Source organism: Danio rerio, chromosome 5 (genome assembly GCF_052040795.2).
Source record: "Danio rerio strain M-AB ecotype USA chromosome 5, GRCz13ab, whole genome shotgun sequence".
Lineage (NCBI taxonomy): Eukaryota > Metazoa > Chordata > Actinopteri > Cypriniformes > Danionidae > Danio > Danio rerio.
In genome coordinates this window covers 17,984,096-18,000,492 of record NC_141025.1, presented here as the reverse complement: position 1 = coordinate 18,000,492, position 16,397 = coordinate 17,984,096, and the positions used below count along the sequence as shown (strand labels likewise).

General features: G+C 35.2%; 1 protein-coding gene across 1 annotated transcript in view; it reads right to left on the bottom strand.

Annotated features, from left to right (window-relative positions):
- Positions 1-9,980: 9,980 nt before the first annotated feature.
- The window catches only part of LOC147843910 (uncharacterized), a 60,029-nt gene continuing 53,612 nt past the window's right edge, over positions 9,981-16,397 (bottom strand). The window contains exon 3 of the mRNA XM_087253378.1: positions 9,981-12,134. The gene's annotated coding sequence lies outside the window, so the exon portion shown is untranslated. The remainder of the gene's footprint in view (positions 12,135-16,397) is intronic.

Here is a 16,397-nt window from a genome sequence, read left to right as displayed (position 1 = left end):
TGTCACTTGCTGGGTCTCTCACAAGAAAGTCTTGCTTTTGAGCACTCATGTAATGCATAAATCCTCCACCTTCCTCTGCCTTAAAACGACATCAGTCTCAAGATACTAAACCCACGCTGCTTTCTCAAGGTGCATGAGTGGATTTGCTGTTTTCATAATGAGTTCTAGGAATTTTAACTTTTCCTTGGTGAAATCAAGTTTTCAGTGAACTATTTGGTAAACAGGATGACCACTGCTGGCACACAATCTCACAGTTTTTCCACAAATGCTAAGATGCTAAAGCAATTTCTCTGACTTAAATTATCAGTGTCCTCTACTAATTTTTTAAATAATGTCTCATCCACAGGATCAGTCTGCAAGTTTCCAACAAAGGCTCATAGTGTAAACGTACCCATCATTTACATTACTGGAGACTGCAATTTTGGCATCCAGAGATACGTATGGCTACTTTTTAGTCTTTTTAGTCTTTTTTTGTCTTAACCCCCAGGGGTCGAAGACCTCGTATACGCGTTTTGACAAGTTTTCACCTCATAAAGCTGAAATGAAGTTAAATTACACTTTTAGTTTTGATCGTACAGATAATATAATAATAATAATAATAATAATAATAATAATAATAATAATAATAATAATAATAAAATAATAATAATAATTCCTTAAATTTATACAGCGCTTTTCTGGGCACTCAAAGTGCTTGACACAATGGGGAGGATCTCCTCATCCACCACCAGTGTGCAGCATCCACCTGGATGACGCGACGGCAGCCATTTTGCCCAAGACCGCACACCACACACCAGCTGATTGGTGGAGAGGAGACAGTGATGAAGCCAATTGGAATATGGGTTTTTTTAGGAGGCCATGATGGACAGAGGCCAGTGGGCAGATTTTTGAAGGACATCCTGGGATTTTTTAACGACCACAGAGAGTCGGGACCTCAATTTAACGTCTCACACAAAAGACAGCGCTCACTGAGCAGTATAGCTTCCCCGTCACTATACTGGGGCATTAGGACCCACACAGACTGCAGGTTGGGCGCCCCCTGCTGGCCTCAGTAACACCACTTCCGGCAGCAACCTAGCTTTCCCATGTGGTCTCCCATCCAGGTACTGACCGGGCACAGCCCTGCGTAGCTTCAATGGGCAACCATGTGAGAGTTGCAGAGAGCTAGAGAGCCAATATCAATACATCAATCGAATCTTCTAGGTGTCTAGTTTTTAATGTGTACACTCACAATGACAACAAACGTGTGTGCTATTGCAAATAAAGGATAATAAACAGTGTAGGCATTCTGCCTTTTTTCTCTTTATGAACTATTTTTAGAAACGTGTCAGTAAAATGCGCTAAAACTCTGCGAAAACAAAACACACAGACATAAAACACATATCTATAGAAAGCTTGAAGTGTCTACATTTAAATGCAGCAAGTGCATGTTGAAAACAAATATTGTTTGATAAAGTAATCAGTATGAAACGACTGCTATTTCTAGTTTTTCAGTCTGAGCTCAATAGAGTAAATGCTACCACACTGACGAGGCTTTGCTATTACAATGTCAGCACAAGACGCACGCAACAGTACACTGTGTCAGGAAAAACTAACGCTTCGGGACGGTTTGATGCCGCTGATGGCCACTGTTTCTTCTTGCGCTAACTGCTGAACGCTTACCTCTGTTTGGACAACTTTTCCAATGTTATCAATTTGCTCATTAGCTCGCCATGTATGTCGACTGACTAAAGATGCGGAGTTGAGTTGACTGCGATGATGAGGTTCGAGTACAGAACCGTTCTAGAAAACAGGTAAGACAAAAACAATAGACAAAAAGATAAAGAGACAACTAAATATCAGGATGAGAATGTGGCAAAATCTGAAAACGTGGTAAAAATCAGCCGAAGGCTTTTCTTTTTCTGGACTGCTTTTGAAAATGCTGTCAGTTAGGTTTAGTCGGTTAGAGAAGGGGGTGATGGGAGTCAATCGATGCTTCTGAAAACTCGATTGGGTTTAGGAAAGGGGGTGGTGGGGTTATGGGTAAGTCGTTCAGTCACTCAGTCAGTCAGTAGCCTCTGGTGGATGCGCAAAAACAATAACTGCAAAAAAAATTTACTTCTTGGGACATATTTCGCCATGTCCAGAAATTTATATAGGGGTACGTATCAATTCTGAGCCATGGTTACAAGTTTCTGCATTTTGTGCATATGACTTTTTTTTAGTAAAGAGTTACTGAGTGGAAGAAATCAAATCACCAACCCTTGTGTTGCTATTGGTTATTGTTATCTTTTTAAAAACAATGAAATCACAGTACCATGTGACCAGAAGAAGGAGGAAAAACCTTAAGACCTTAAACCAGAAAGGAAACACTCTATAACTGATTCTAAACATTGTTTTCTAGGAGGGTATGCACACCAGGCATAAAAAACGAATGCAATACCTTTTGTAAGACCCTCCTACACTATAAAAATGCTGGGTTCCACACAATTTCATCATGTTGTCCCAACACAAATCAATTAAGTTAGCGTAATCATTTATGCAAATTTAAGTGGATAGAACATAATACAATTAAGTTGTCCTATAAAAACAAAACCCTTAAGAATTGTGTCGTTTCAACTCATTTTATATGAGTAATTTGAACAAGCAGAAAAGATTGTTTTTTGAGAGTAGAAAACAATGTTTAGAACTAGTTGTGGCATGACATTTCTGCTTAAGATTCGGCTAATACAACATGAGTGGGAAACAAACATATCTTAAAGGTTTCTAATATTTTTGAAGGCAAACAAGCTCAGTGCTCACATTCAATCTTATGTTAAATTATATTATTCTGTTTTAGTTTGTTGTTGGATGTATTTGTGATATAGATGTAATTCACCCAAATCATCAAAAATCCTTGTCCTCCCAAATTGTAATTACTTAATGACAGCTCTCCTCAACAAGTTCAGGCAGTTATTCAATATTTGCAATTCATACCCTTTTTATGCAAAACATACCAACTTCATTCACACACACAAAAACTGTTTTTTCACTGCATAGCGCTTATATTGTGAGACAGGAACATAATCTATTTAAAACAACTTCTAAAACACTACTAACATGCAGTTATTGATATTTACTGTACACACAGCTGTTCACACTACTTTCTGTGCATGTGATCAAAGCAGCTCTAAACAGAAACATGAGCCTAAATACACACTGAATGTAAATATGAACAGTGTATGGAAACCATCTGAGAAAGAGAGAAGGAAGAGGATGTGAAAGATGTTAAGTCTGGAACTTTCAGTCCAGAGTTTTCATCTGGGATGTGGAAAATTCCTTATGGAATTTGTAAGTGTGTACAGTTCTGTCAGATGCTCTATAGTTGGATTTTTTGTCATTTTGGACTTATATTCTTGCTGAATTTAACTGCAGAATTTGTAGACCTTCAAATTTATACAATATGTAGTACAATGTTGTGTTTATTATACTTCATTGTAAAAAAAAAATGGCGAGTTCCATACAATCGATTTGTGTTGGGACAACTTGAAGGAATTAAGTTGACATTCCTTTTTACAAACTAAAGTGGATTAAATATAAAACAATTAAGCTGCCTCAAAAAAACTGTAATTATATTGTTTCAGCTCATTTTAAATAAGTAGTTTGAACAAACAGCAAGCGTCATTTTTTGAGTGTTCTCATTGTTTAGTTACATTATACACTATACATTTCATGCAACGTCTTTTTTATATAATGATAAGCAGAGCGTACTGTACATAGAACAGAGTATTATTTATGAGAGAGAAAGAGATAGGTAAAGTGTCTTTTGAGGTATCATTAAAAATACATGTTGTTGTATCACTAATTGTGTTTTAAAATATTTAACCATGTTTTTTTAGCATGTAAAATAATTTAATAATTAATTACACCAACAGCACATATTTGAAATGTTTCCCTTATCTGCTCCATTAACTTCAGATTTTGGAGCCTCTTCTAATGTTCTGATGAGTTAATTCAGGTGTGTTTGATTAGAGAGAGGTTGAAAATGTGTACTGTTGGTGTGCCTTCAGGAACACGATTGATAAACACAGATCTAAAGAAACATTTTATTTCAGAAAAAGAAAAAAAAAACATGAAAAAATTGATATATTTTCATTAACATATAATGCACTGACCGGCCAATTTTATAGGTACACCTGTCCAACTGCACGTTAATGCAACTTTCTAATCAGCCAATCACATGGCAGAAACTCAATGCATTTAGCCATGCTCAAGTCGATCTGCTGCAGTTCAAACCCAGGATCAGAATAAGGTGATTTAATTGACTTTTAACGTGGCATGGTTGTTCGTGCCAGACGGGCTGATCTGAGTATTTCAGAAACTGCTGATCTACTGGGATTTTCACGCACAACCATTTCTAGGGTCTACAGAGAATGGTCCAAAAAGTGAAAATATCCAGTGAGCGGCAGTTCTGTGCGTGCAAATGCCTTAAGCACTACTGACTATTAATGGTTTCTTGAACATAACAATGAGTTCACTGTGCTCAAATGGCCTCCACAGTCATTAGATCTCAATCCAATAGAGCACCTTTAGGATGCAGTGAAATGGCAGATTCACATCATAAAGGTGCAGTCAAAAAATCTGCAAAAATTGTGTGATGCTGTCATGTCAATATGCACCAAAATCTCTGGGAAATATTTCCAGTGCCTTGTTTAATCTATGCCAGGAAGGATTAGGGCAGTTCTGAAGGCAAAAGGAAATTCAACCCGGCACTAGTAAGGTGTACCTAATAAAGTGGCCAGCGAGTGTACATTCATATTCTCAAGAACTTTTCATTATCCATTCCTCTATGGCATCGTCACTAAAAAAATCCTCTTGCAACCTTTGTCTTTAATAGTGTGGTTTGTTACACCACCATATAGTTATTTCTGCCCACAAAACAAACAAGCAAGTAGTAATAATCCACCAGAAACCAAATATGTTGTATCTGGAAAGCTCCTGCATTGATCCACTGCACACAATGTATTGGTTTAATTAAGAGAAGCAGTGTCCTTACTAATTGATTCCTTGCCTGTGTGAATTACCTACACGCAAAACAACCGGTGACTAATGACCCATGGAAATCTCACTTTTCACGAAGTGGACGTACCACAAGGCAAACTTCCTCCACCGCTGACCGGCAGGATTACTGAGCTGTTAGTGAGACCCGCTCTCCTGAATCAATCCCCCCCGTACAGTGCTAAAGGCCTTCATCAATTATGAATCAATCAGTGGAGGGTGAAGCTACCATTGATCTGCTCAAAGACAGAGAGAGAGAGAAAGAGAGAGAGAGAGAGAGGTGTGTGTGTGTGTGTGTGTGTGTGTGTGTGTGTGTGTGTGTGTGTGTGTGTGTGTGTGTGTGTCAGCTTTAGTTTATGACTGATAAAGCAGGTGTTGATTTTCCCAAAGCTTATTAATGATCAAATTATCCCTCATGCTTTTGTTTATGGGAAGTCTGCAGTTGAGATGAGAAAAGACAATAACTCAATTGCTCATTTCCCAGTCTTGTGTAAAGAGAGGAGCTTCATTACCAGAGTCATAAACCTGGGCCACTGGGTCTAGTGTTGTTTCCTAAGGAAGAATTGGATGGTGGAAAAATGGTATGAAGTAAAGGTAATTGTATGAAATATAATACAGTGTGTAAAGCCTTCTGTGGCTGTCAGAGGTCACAAGGAAGTATGAAATCCCATTTCCGCTGCAAAAGAAATTAGTTAATGTATTATTAACATGAAAAACAATTAGAGAATTACATTTATTTAGTTAATTTATGAGTTTAGTTAATATTATTTAAGTTAAACATTGTTAGTTCATGTTAATTCTCTTTTAAATAACTATACTGTAAAAAATCCTGGTTGCCTTAAATGTTTGACTGAATCAAATTAACCGTATGAGTCCATTAAACTTATGTTAAACTGACTTAAAACAGCTTGAGTAACTTAAGTTAAATTAAGTTAGAACATGAATAACTTAGTTTAAGAAGTTATAATGACCTAAAAACATATGCTGTCAGGACTAATTGATCATGTAATATGTCACAGTGTAATGTTAACAAGCACCGATTATAAAATTGCATTAGGTAATGTTGAACTATGATTAAGAAACGCCTTACAAAATTATTCATACTTTAATTAACATTAACTTAAGTGTTTACTGGTGTTACCCAGAAAAAAAGATCATTATGACATAGTAAAGTCCTATTTATAAATAAAAAAGTAAAAAAGAGAACAAACAAACAAATAATTAAAGAGATTTCAGTTACATTTAAAGTGCTAATTAAGACATTTTGAAAGAAATAGAATAGGCACTGTACAGTTTTACAGACATTTAATATCATAGTTTTGACTTTTTATCTAAAAATTGACTTATAGTTAAAGGCAAATTGATTAGCCCTCCTGTAAAAACTTCCTGTGAAGTGCTGTTTAGCAAAGCAAGGAAAGTTTCACAGTATTTCCTATTATATACAGTTGCAATCAGAATTACTAAACCCCCTGAATTATTAAACCCCCTGAATTATTAAACCGTTTATTGTTTCCCCAATTTCTGATAAACAAAGAGAAGATTTTTTTATAATTTAATAATTAATATAGTTAATATAGTAATAGTAATATAGTAATAGTAATATAGTAATATTTAATATAGTTTTAATAACTCATCTCTAATAACTGATTTATTTTATCTTTGCCATGATGACAGTAAATAATATTTTACTAGATATTTTGCAAGACACTTCTATACAGCTTAAAGTGACATTTAAAGGCTTAACTATGTTAATTAGGTTAACTAGGCAGGTTAGGGTAATTAGGCAAGTTATTGTATGTCAACGGTTTGTTCTAGACTATCAAAAAAAAAAATGCTTAAAGGGGCAAATAATTTTGACCTTGAAATGGTTTATAAAAATTTAAAACTGCTTTTATTCTTGCCGAAATAAAACAAATAAGACTTTCTCCATAAGAAAAAAATATTATCTGACATACTGTGAACAATTCCTTGCTCCGTTAAACATCATTTGTGAAATATATAAAAAAAAAGAAAAATCAAAGGAGAGCTAATAATTCTGACTTCAACCATATATATATATATATATATATATATATATATATATATATATATATATATATATATATATATATATATATATATATATATATATATATATATATATATACTTTAAAAAGTTAATGAAACTTGATAATTAAAAGAATTTTAAATTTTTTATAAATTAATAATAATTAATAAAAATAATCGAAAAAAGTGAGAAATTAAGCAGATGCACTTATTGATTATACTAAAGAAAAAAAAGGTTGATTATTACAGATTTGTAAATTGATCAATGACACCAAAATATACAGTCTTCATGGCATAGATTCAACAAGGTACTGGAAATATTTCTAAGAGATTGTGGTCCATATTGACGTGATGGCATCACACAGTTGATGCAGCTTTGTTGGCTGCACATCCATGATGTCAATCTCCCATTTCACCGCATCCTAAAGGGGCTCTACTGGATTGAGATCTGGTGACTGTGCAAGCCATTTCAGTACAGTGAACTCATTGTCATGTTCAAGAAACCAGTTTAAGATGATTTGTGCTTTATGACATGGTGCACTATCCTGCTGGAAGTAGTGATCAGAAGATGGTACATTGGTCATAAAGGGATAGACATGGTCAGCAACAATACTCAGGTAGGCTGTGGCATTGACACAATGCTCAATTGGTACTAATGGGCCTAAAGTGTGCCTAGAAAATATCTCCACATCATTACACCAGCCTGAACCATTGATACAAGGCAGGATGGCTCCATGCTCTCATGTTGTTTCAAACCTCTAAAAGTCTTTTTTTCTGCTAAACACAAAATAAGATATTGTGACGAATAGCCCTTTATTTTTTAAAAAAGGTAAAAAACAATCAGCATTCTTTAGAACTTCTTCTTTTGTTTTCAACAGAAGAAAAAACTCAAGCAGGAGGTTTGAAACAAACAGAGGATGTGTACAGTAAATAATGACAGAATTTTCATCTGTGGATGAGCTATCTCTTTAAAATGGCACCTTTAGTTGTTTACACTCCCCTGAACACTTTCCAAAGGAAAGGCCCTGTCGTGTTTAGTTATATCAGGACTCAGAGTGCCATCTCAGGTGTCGGCTGGTTTGTGTGTCAGTGTGTGCTCACCCGCAGTATGGTGGTTAGCCACAGGAACTTACAATAATAACAGACCAAAACCCGCCGCACTGTCATGTTCACTGCAGATCATCTCTACGGCCGGGCTGGCATTCAGCAATTCAGCAGAGGAGTCAAAGAAATGGATCCGGCGCTCTTTTCTGCAGTCCTGGACTCTCCATCTTTTGCACTTGACATGCAGGGATCACCACATCAGACCTGAGCTGGTGAAAATCAAGAGTGGTGTGAATGTGCAGTCATGCTGCTGTAAGCACTAGCAGTGAGACGCTCTACAGGAAATGATAAATGGCACGTCACAACCTGTCGAGGCACAGGTCAAAAGCCTGACATGAGCCACTTCAGTGAATGTGACACACACACACACACACACACACAGTGCGATACATATGCACTACATACTAGTGTTCACTCATGAATTGCAAAGGAATATTATTATAGGGTTGAGTCTGCCTGGTCACCAGATTTCTAGGACTGCCATAGTGACTAGTCAACACTGCAGTGTGTTCTGGGGAAGAAATGCATAATTAAACAGGAAGCAGGGACCACTCATTTTGACTAGTTTGTGTTTGAATAGTCTGAAGATCAAGTGTGTGACTCATGTAAATGACCGAATGACTAATGTGTAAATGACCGCATGACAAACTCAACACAACATACATACCGCTACATTTGTTAGCGAATACAGTATAAAGTATGGTCGGTTGGTTGCAACACAGGCTCAATCTGAAAACGTAGCCCTATATACATTTCTGGAGATTGAGAATTATGTAGTCAGAAATACGTATGGCTGCATTTAGTCTTTAAAACAAACACTACGGGGCAGTATGACATCATTCTTTTCCTTACTTACCAGCTTAGCGCTTAAGCCGCCTTTCCACTGCACACGACATTCGGACAGGACTGTCGGAACACGCCCCCTTGTGGCAGTCACACAGAATTTTCAGTTTTGTCATCTCATGGTGTCCGAAATAAAGGAGTGCAAAAGCAAGAGCCATTACACCATGGTTGAATGAATGAATGAATGAATGAATGAATGAATCAGGGGTGCAAATTTGCTCTTGACAATGGTGGGGGCATACATCACTAGAGCTGCATTAAACAGCACAAATTTTGTTTCACACTTATAAAAAACATGAATAAAGTACTTATAATATAAAATAAAACACTTAATAATACGAATAAAAAAATTGCAAAAAAGTACCTCCCAGGAGGTATTTGGGACTCTCCAGAAATGTATATAGCGGTACGTTTTCAGAACAAGCCTTGGTTGGTATTGTTTGCAACAATTTTGGTTCTCAGAGAAGTGTAAATTTCTGCAGGTATTTGCTAGTTTTATGAACCACAGGAAAAAAAATAGCAATTTATAGTAAATTCTGTAGTGTTTTTTTTTACGTGTGCTGTACTGTATATTTGCTCAGTTGTGAGACATTCATGTAGTCAAACCCTAATAAAACAAAATAAATAGAAATACTAATGTTACATTAAGAAGAGTCAATAGAGACCCAGGTTATCGACTAGAGGCAGAACTAATGAACTAGTCAGCAGCTCCTAATGGGAGTAGATTGTTTGACTGACGTGTGAAGTGATTAAGCTTGCTAAATGTAAATGTGTGGTGTAAATGTAAAATCCTTACGTCTACATTTGCACTATATGTTTCAGGAAGACAACCACATATAAACATGGGAGTGAGCACCTAACTCTTATTATGTTCTGCATTTTAAACTGTCATAGGGTTTGAAATGTTGTCAGATTGAGCTATTAAAGTTATCCACTGATAATGTGGTATTATTTTCATTTGGATTTATTTTGGATTGTTATGGACTCATTCATGTCTCCAGTACTTGCTAGACAGAAAGTTAAACAAGAGTAAGCCAAATTTTGCACCTCTTTGACTTCTATTTCTTGCTTTGTTTGGTTGGTTATGATTATGATACAGATAAGAAACATCTCTGATATGTGTTAATATCACTTTGACTAGCTACTATAGTTATTCAGTTCAATTCAGCTTTGAATTCACTGTGTGGCATTTCTATAAATGCAGATGTCACTTGTCTACTTGCTTTTTTATTTAATTTGTAGCTTGTCTATCTAGTAAATGACTGAACGGTCTGTGTGTGAACAGAATAGAATTAAGCATTAAAAGGTGAGCTGAGAATAACCGAAAGGTAACTGCAGTTTGTGCAAAGTCTAATATTATTCCATAAAATAAGATATTTTTCTGCAATTGTAATAGACAAGAATATGAAAACAGGGTTAATTAGGTCTCAAAAATTAAAATTATGTTATTAATTAGTTTCACTCATGTCGTTTCAGTCTCAACCCTTTGAGACCTTCAGACACAAATTAAGATATTTTAGATTAAATCTGAGAGCTCTCTCATCCTTCATAGACAGCATAGATGTTCAAAGTTTTAAAAAGGAACCAAAAACATAGTCCAAAAAAATAATAAAAAATTTGAATATCTGTAAAAACAACATTGCTCGCCTTTGTCTTTTGTGTTATATCAGGGAGTGCGTTGACTGGCCCTAAAGCCTGGTTTATAATTCTGCGTCAAGTGATCAGCGTGACCCACGGTGCATGCAACACACGTAGCTGTGCATTTATACTTCTGCACGCTGTTTCTGTTGCTTTGCAATAACACTTTCAAAACACTAGTTGGCAGTGATGTGTTAATGTTCCAATTTGTCGAGTTTCTTCGCTGGTGTTTTGTTTTTCTGAACACTTCCTTTATGTACAAGTGGTTCAAACTCGCTCATTTTGAGGCAGGAACCGGCAGACGTGCAACAACTTTAACCATAAGGTAAACACAATACAAAAATTTCCATCTGGAGCTTCTTCCAGGACTCCACGCTTGTAAACAAACGCTCCATCGTGCTCGCGTGGCTCTCGGTCCCGCCCACCAAGCCGGCCAATCACAGAGCTTGCGCTACGCATCGTTGCCAGGTCTGACGGTCACTGCGAGGGCTATGCATCCATGTGTAGGCCACGCCGTAGCATACGTATAAATCAGCCTCAATAGTAATACCTTCCACTCCCCATAATACAGACACACACACTGACAACTTGACGCATGGGAGAAGATTTAGGTGAACAAATTCAATATATACTATAATTGTTTCATAGAACTAACACAAATAAACTCTAATGGTGAACTGGTTAATAGAGATTAGCAGATTTGAAGAGGCTGATTACCCCACCAAGCATTTTTGTTTAATAGATGTCTAATAGACATCCATTTATTCATTCATTTTCTTTTCGGCTTAGTCCCTTTATTAATCAGGGGTCGCCACAGCAGAATGAAACGCCAACTTATCCAGTTTTATGCAGCTGATGCCCTTCCAGCTGCAACCCATCTCTGGGAAACACCCATACAAACTCATTCACACTCATACACTAAGGACAAATTAGGCAGCCCAATTCACCTGTACCACATGTGTTTAGACTATAGGGGAAACCAGAGCACCCAGAAAAAAAACACGCGAACGCAAGGAGAACATGCAAACTCCGCATAGAAAAGGCAACTGACCCAGCCAAGGCTCGAACCAGCAACCTTCTTGCTGTGAGGTGACAGCACTACCTACTGCACCACTGCATCACCCTTACAGACATCCAAACATTGAATTCTTAATTAAAACAAGACTAAAACTGTCAGTGAAAACATAATAGATGCCTAACAGTCTACATGTATATATGTTTTGACTATTAGACAGATTAGATCGATTTCACCAACACAGGCTCATTGTGAAAATGTGTCCATGAATATGTTTTTGAGAACCAATAAATGTGTGCTTGTGGGTACATATGGCTCCATTTAGTATGTAAAAACGATGCTTTGAAGGAATACTTACCTTAGTATGGACGTCTTTCTGGTCTGACTGGTTTTCTCTGTAGCTCACCAAGAACAATGTGAGACTTGGGAAGCGGAGTAGATCAGGGTTCGAGTTTGGTGATCTAAGTAAAACCTTGTTAAAAAAGAAGGCAGTTAAGATACCCAGAAATGTACATGGCAGCCTCTAGTAGATTTAGCACAAATGGCATGCAAGACAAAACATGCTCCAGTAACAGATTTGAGATCATCAAAAACGTACATGGCGGCCTCTAGTGGATTTGTGAAAATAAAAACTGCAAGGCGTGGCACCCGATACATATTTTTCAGTTCTCAGAAATGTATCCCTGGGCACATAATTCCAATAAGTCTGGGTTGGACTTCACGTGTAGTCATTCATTGTATATTGATGACTGGTGTATTTTCGGAGCTCTTTTTTCTATCTATTTAGCCTTGTTTATACAAGATATCTATTAAGACACCTCTTAAACACACACAAAAAGCTTGCTAGTTATTAGGGCTGCACAATATATCATTTGAGCATCGGTACCACAATGTGTGCAACCACAATAGTCACATAGCAACATGCGATGTTGAGTTGGAATTACAGATGACCAGAAATCACAGGTCAAAACACGAAAGATCTGTGGAGACACTGCAGAATTGGATTAGAATTTGAAAGAGTGAAAGTTTATCATCTGCATGTGTTTTAAAGGCATGTGACTGTGTGAGCATTTTAAAGTGCATAAAGTTATGCATTAGGAAGTTGAAATGATTTATTTTATTAAATTATTTATATGATAAAGATTATACACTGCAATTTTACATTTGATTATTAATTTTTTGTACCTGAATACAGCTGCTCTCTCCAGAAAACCACAAAGCATGGTTTGTTTTACTTTAATATTTGCTCCAATGTGTTTATGACTGTAGTTTGATTATTATATGTGTACAGTTGAATTCAGAATTATTAGCCCCCCCCCCCCCCATTCATTTTTTTCCTTGTTTTTGTTTAACGGAGCATTTCCAGAACAAAAAAAATAATCAGAAATACTGTGGAAATTTCTTTGCTCTGTTAAACATTATTTGGGAAATTATTAAAAAAGAGAACAGAATTCAAAGGGGGGGGGGTAATAATTCTGACTTCAACTGTATATGCATATAATAAATTACATGAAAATATATTTATATTTCACTCCCCTATACAAAATCATACCAAGTCATAACAAATTAAGCTATTTAAGTCATCTTGTGAAATTATATCGCAATATCATGCCGTCCTACTAGTTATTATTACTAATTATTTATCATGCAGATTATCTCAAACAAAACCCTAACATATATTTTGAAGATTCAATTTCACAAATCCTACAACTTGCTTTAAAATCCAGGATCCATGTCATCCCTTAGAAGCAGCAACCTGCCAACCAGCAGACTGACAGAAACCTGCACACACAGACTCCTGGAAATAAACCAGACAATCAGTTTGACTTGTGCATGAATTTACAACAAGACGTTCACCCTTCAAGAAAAGTTCTCTATATGAAGGCGAAATGTGTCAAATCAGCCATGTTATTATTTAGCAAAAAAATAAAAATATTAATAATAAATTCTGCTTTGTGTGGCATATGTGTAAAAAGTCACCTTCAGTGAGTGTCCATCTGTCCCTCTCGGACACTCATATCAGAGATACTGTACGCATGTGTGTGTGTGTGTGTGTGTGTGTGTGTGTGTGTGTGTGTGTGTGTGTGTGTGTGTGTGTGTGTGTATGAGTTATAGAGTGTTAAGTATGCAGGGTGTTTATCAGCAGGCATTTGAACTCCCCTGCCCTTCCTGGAAACAAGCCACGGAGAGAGAGAGCAGTGTAAAATCTTAGAGTCATGAATTATAGAGCAACCCAAGCTTTAAGAGAATGCTGACTTGTTAGACTCTGATGCAGCACAGACACATCAAGTACAAGACAAACTGAAGCAGACTTTAAAGAGGTCATGACATGTGAAATCAAAGTTGCCTTAATCTTATGACATGTAAGAGGTTTTTGTTTCGGTAAAACACAAGCTGCAAATCTTACAATGGTCTTGTTTTTAACAACACATTTAAGTCATTTCATTTGCAGGGTAGTTTATCACCTTTTCATAAGCAGGGCAGTTTCATAAGCAAGGCAGTTATGAATTTATGACATGTGTCAAAACAGCCATGCTATAATTTAACAAAAAAAAAAAAAAAAAAAAAAATCACACTTAAACTGCACTAAAACTATAAAACAAAAAGATTTGTAAAGTAGCCTATGTTAAGACATGACACTTATTTAAGTAAAAAAAAAAAAAAGTTTGATTACTCTTTACTTTATATCATTGTTACAGGGTAAAGTCTAGATAGGATACCGCTGTGGATACGCACATCAATATATCATCAATTTGTGGCGGTATATAACAATAATTCATATTTTTACAGTACTGTAATGGATACAAAATTATATTAATTGGGTAATTTAATAAATAACATAAATAATACTTGGAACAACTACTGTTTTTACATATTGTGATGGTTGGTTTAAGGGCTGGGGTAGGGGTAGAAAATACAATTAATGGGAAATTTAATAAATAATATAAATAATTCTCGTTAACAACCGGCCGCAAACTAATCTGATTTAACAACAATGTTGTTTCAGTGTTACTATTTAACTGAGTAATATTAAATTCGTACTTACATAAGGGAAAAAGAGCAAAAAAGAGGTTGCCATTACAGAATAAAGGGCAAATGATTCTGAAGTGCTTTATTTGATAAAAAACAACTGTTCTAGATGTACTTTATCCCACTTATTACACAGCTACTTGCCTCAAAATCTAACAATTAGACACAAGACATTGTTCTGAGTGTAATGGTTGTTGAACCGAAGGTGCAACAGCACCTTCCAAAATTAATTCTTAGTGTTTCTTTATTCTAAGAAACAAATCAAATCACATGAAACAGCAATATACTGCACATAAAATGAAATAAACAAAAGAGATAAAATAAACAACACTTTCATGTTAAGGACGGTCTCATGTAATACATTCCATAATACAATACCATGATGGTATTGGGGAAAGTTGCTTTAAAAAAGTACCCATTGTGATTTGTTGAAAGTGCTCGTTGAAAAAAAAAATAAAATAAATAAATAAATAAATATATATATATATATATATATATATATATATATATATATATATATATATATATATATATATATATATATTTTTTTTTTTTTTTTTTTTTTTTTTTTTAAGGTAAATTTTTTTAAGGTATTTTTTTTTAGGGCTACGCTAATAAAAAAGAATTTTTCTATATATTTTCTTTTGCGTTTAACAAAATAAATAAATTCAAATACATTTGGAACAATAGAACAAATAAAAACCTTCATTATCATTATAGAAAACCCTCAAGTGACACATTAATGCAATAATATTAATATTATTTATAATATTAATAAATCTATGTCATACATTGCCTGTTTCAATATTGTCTGGAAGCCTCTGAGACTTTTTTTCCCTGTTTGTTTAAGGTTATGTAATGTCACAGCGATTAAAATGAACTTTGGTCTCTAAACATTCCAGGAATTATGGGCAAAGGATCTGTTTGAAGAAATGGAGAAACAAGCATTCTGTGTTATGAATGAGTTTGTTGTTGTTGTTTTGATTAACTATAATACAGCATGTGGGCCAAAAACAGACAAGCAATCTTTCAGATAAATTGAATCTTTCATCTGATCTTACACTGCAGGAATTACTTTGTCATTATAATTTTGATCACGAGAACAGTCTTTCAAGGCTGCATAACTACATTATGGTGCATTTTATTGAATTATATAGAAGGGTCAAAGAGGTTTTCAACCACCAATACAAACAATACAAGTTTATTTGATTCTTCTATAGATTGACTGTGTCCTGTTTAATACGCTTTTACTTTGATTTACAGAAGACACACAGTAAAATGTAACAATAGTTTATAAACTAAACTAAACATGCAGGACAAGAACCATTTGATGACATATTATTAGAACCTGTTTAATGGATTAAATGTGCAGCCTGTAAATACTATTAAATTGTCATTTTAAACCTTTATACCTTGCCAATATCCTTCTTTGACATTTTTTTTTCCAGCAATAATTTTTAAATAGTTTATGATTTTGTGTTTTATAACTAAAACAGATTGTTTTATTTATACTTCATATACAGTTTTATGCTGAATGATGATGGAACATGTTTTCATCCATATGTTAACGATTTATTTTTAAAAAAACATTTTTTTTAACATTGAAGTAGACACTCATATGCTTTCCACATGGTTTTATTTCATTTAATATGTTTATGTAATACAGGGATCATATTCATTCATTCATTTTTTTGTATTTACCTTC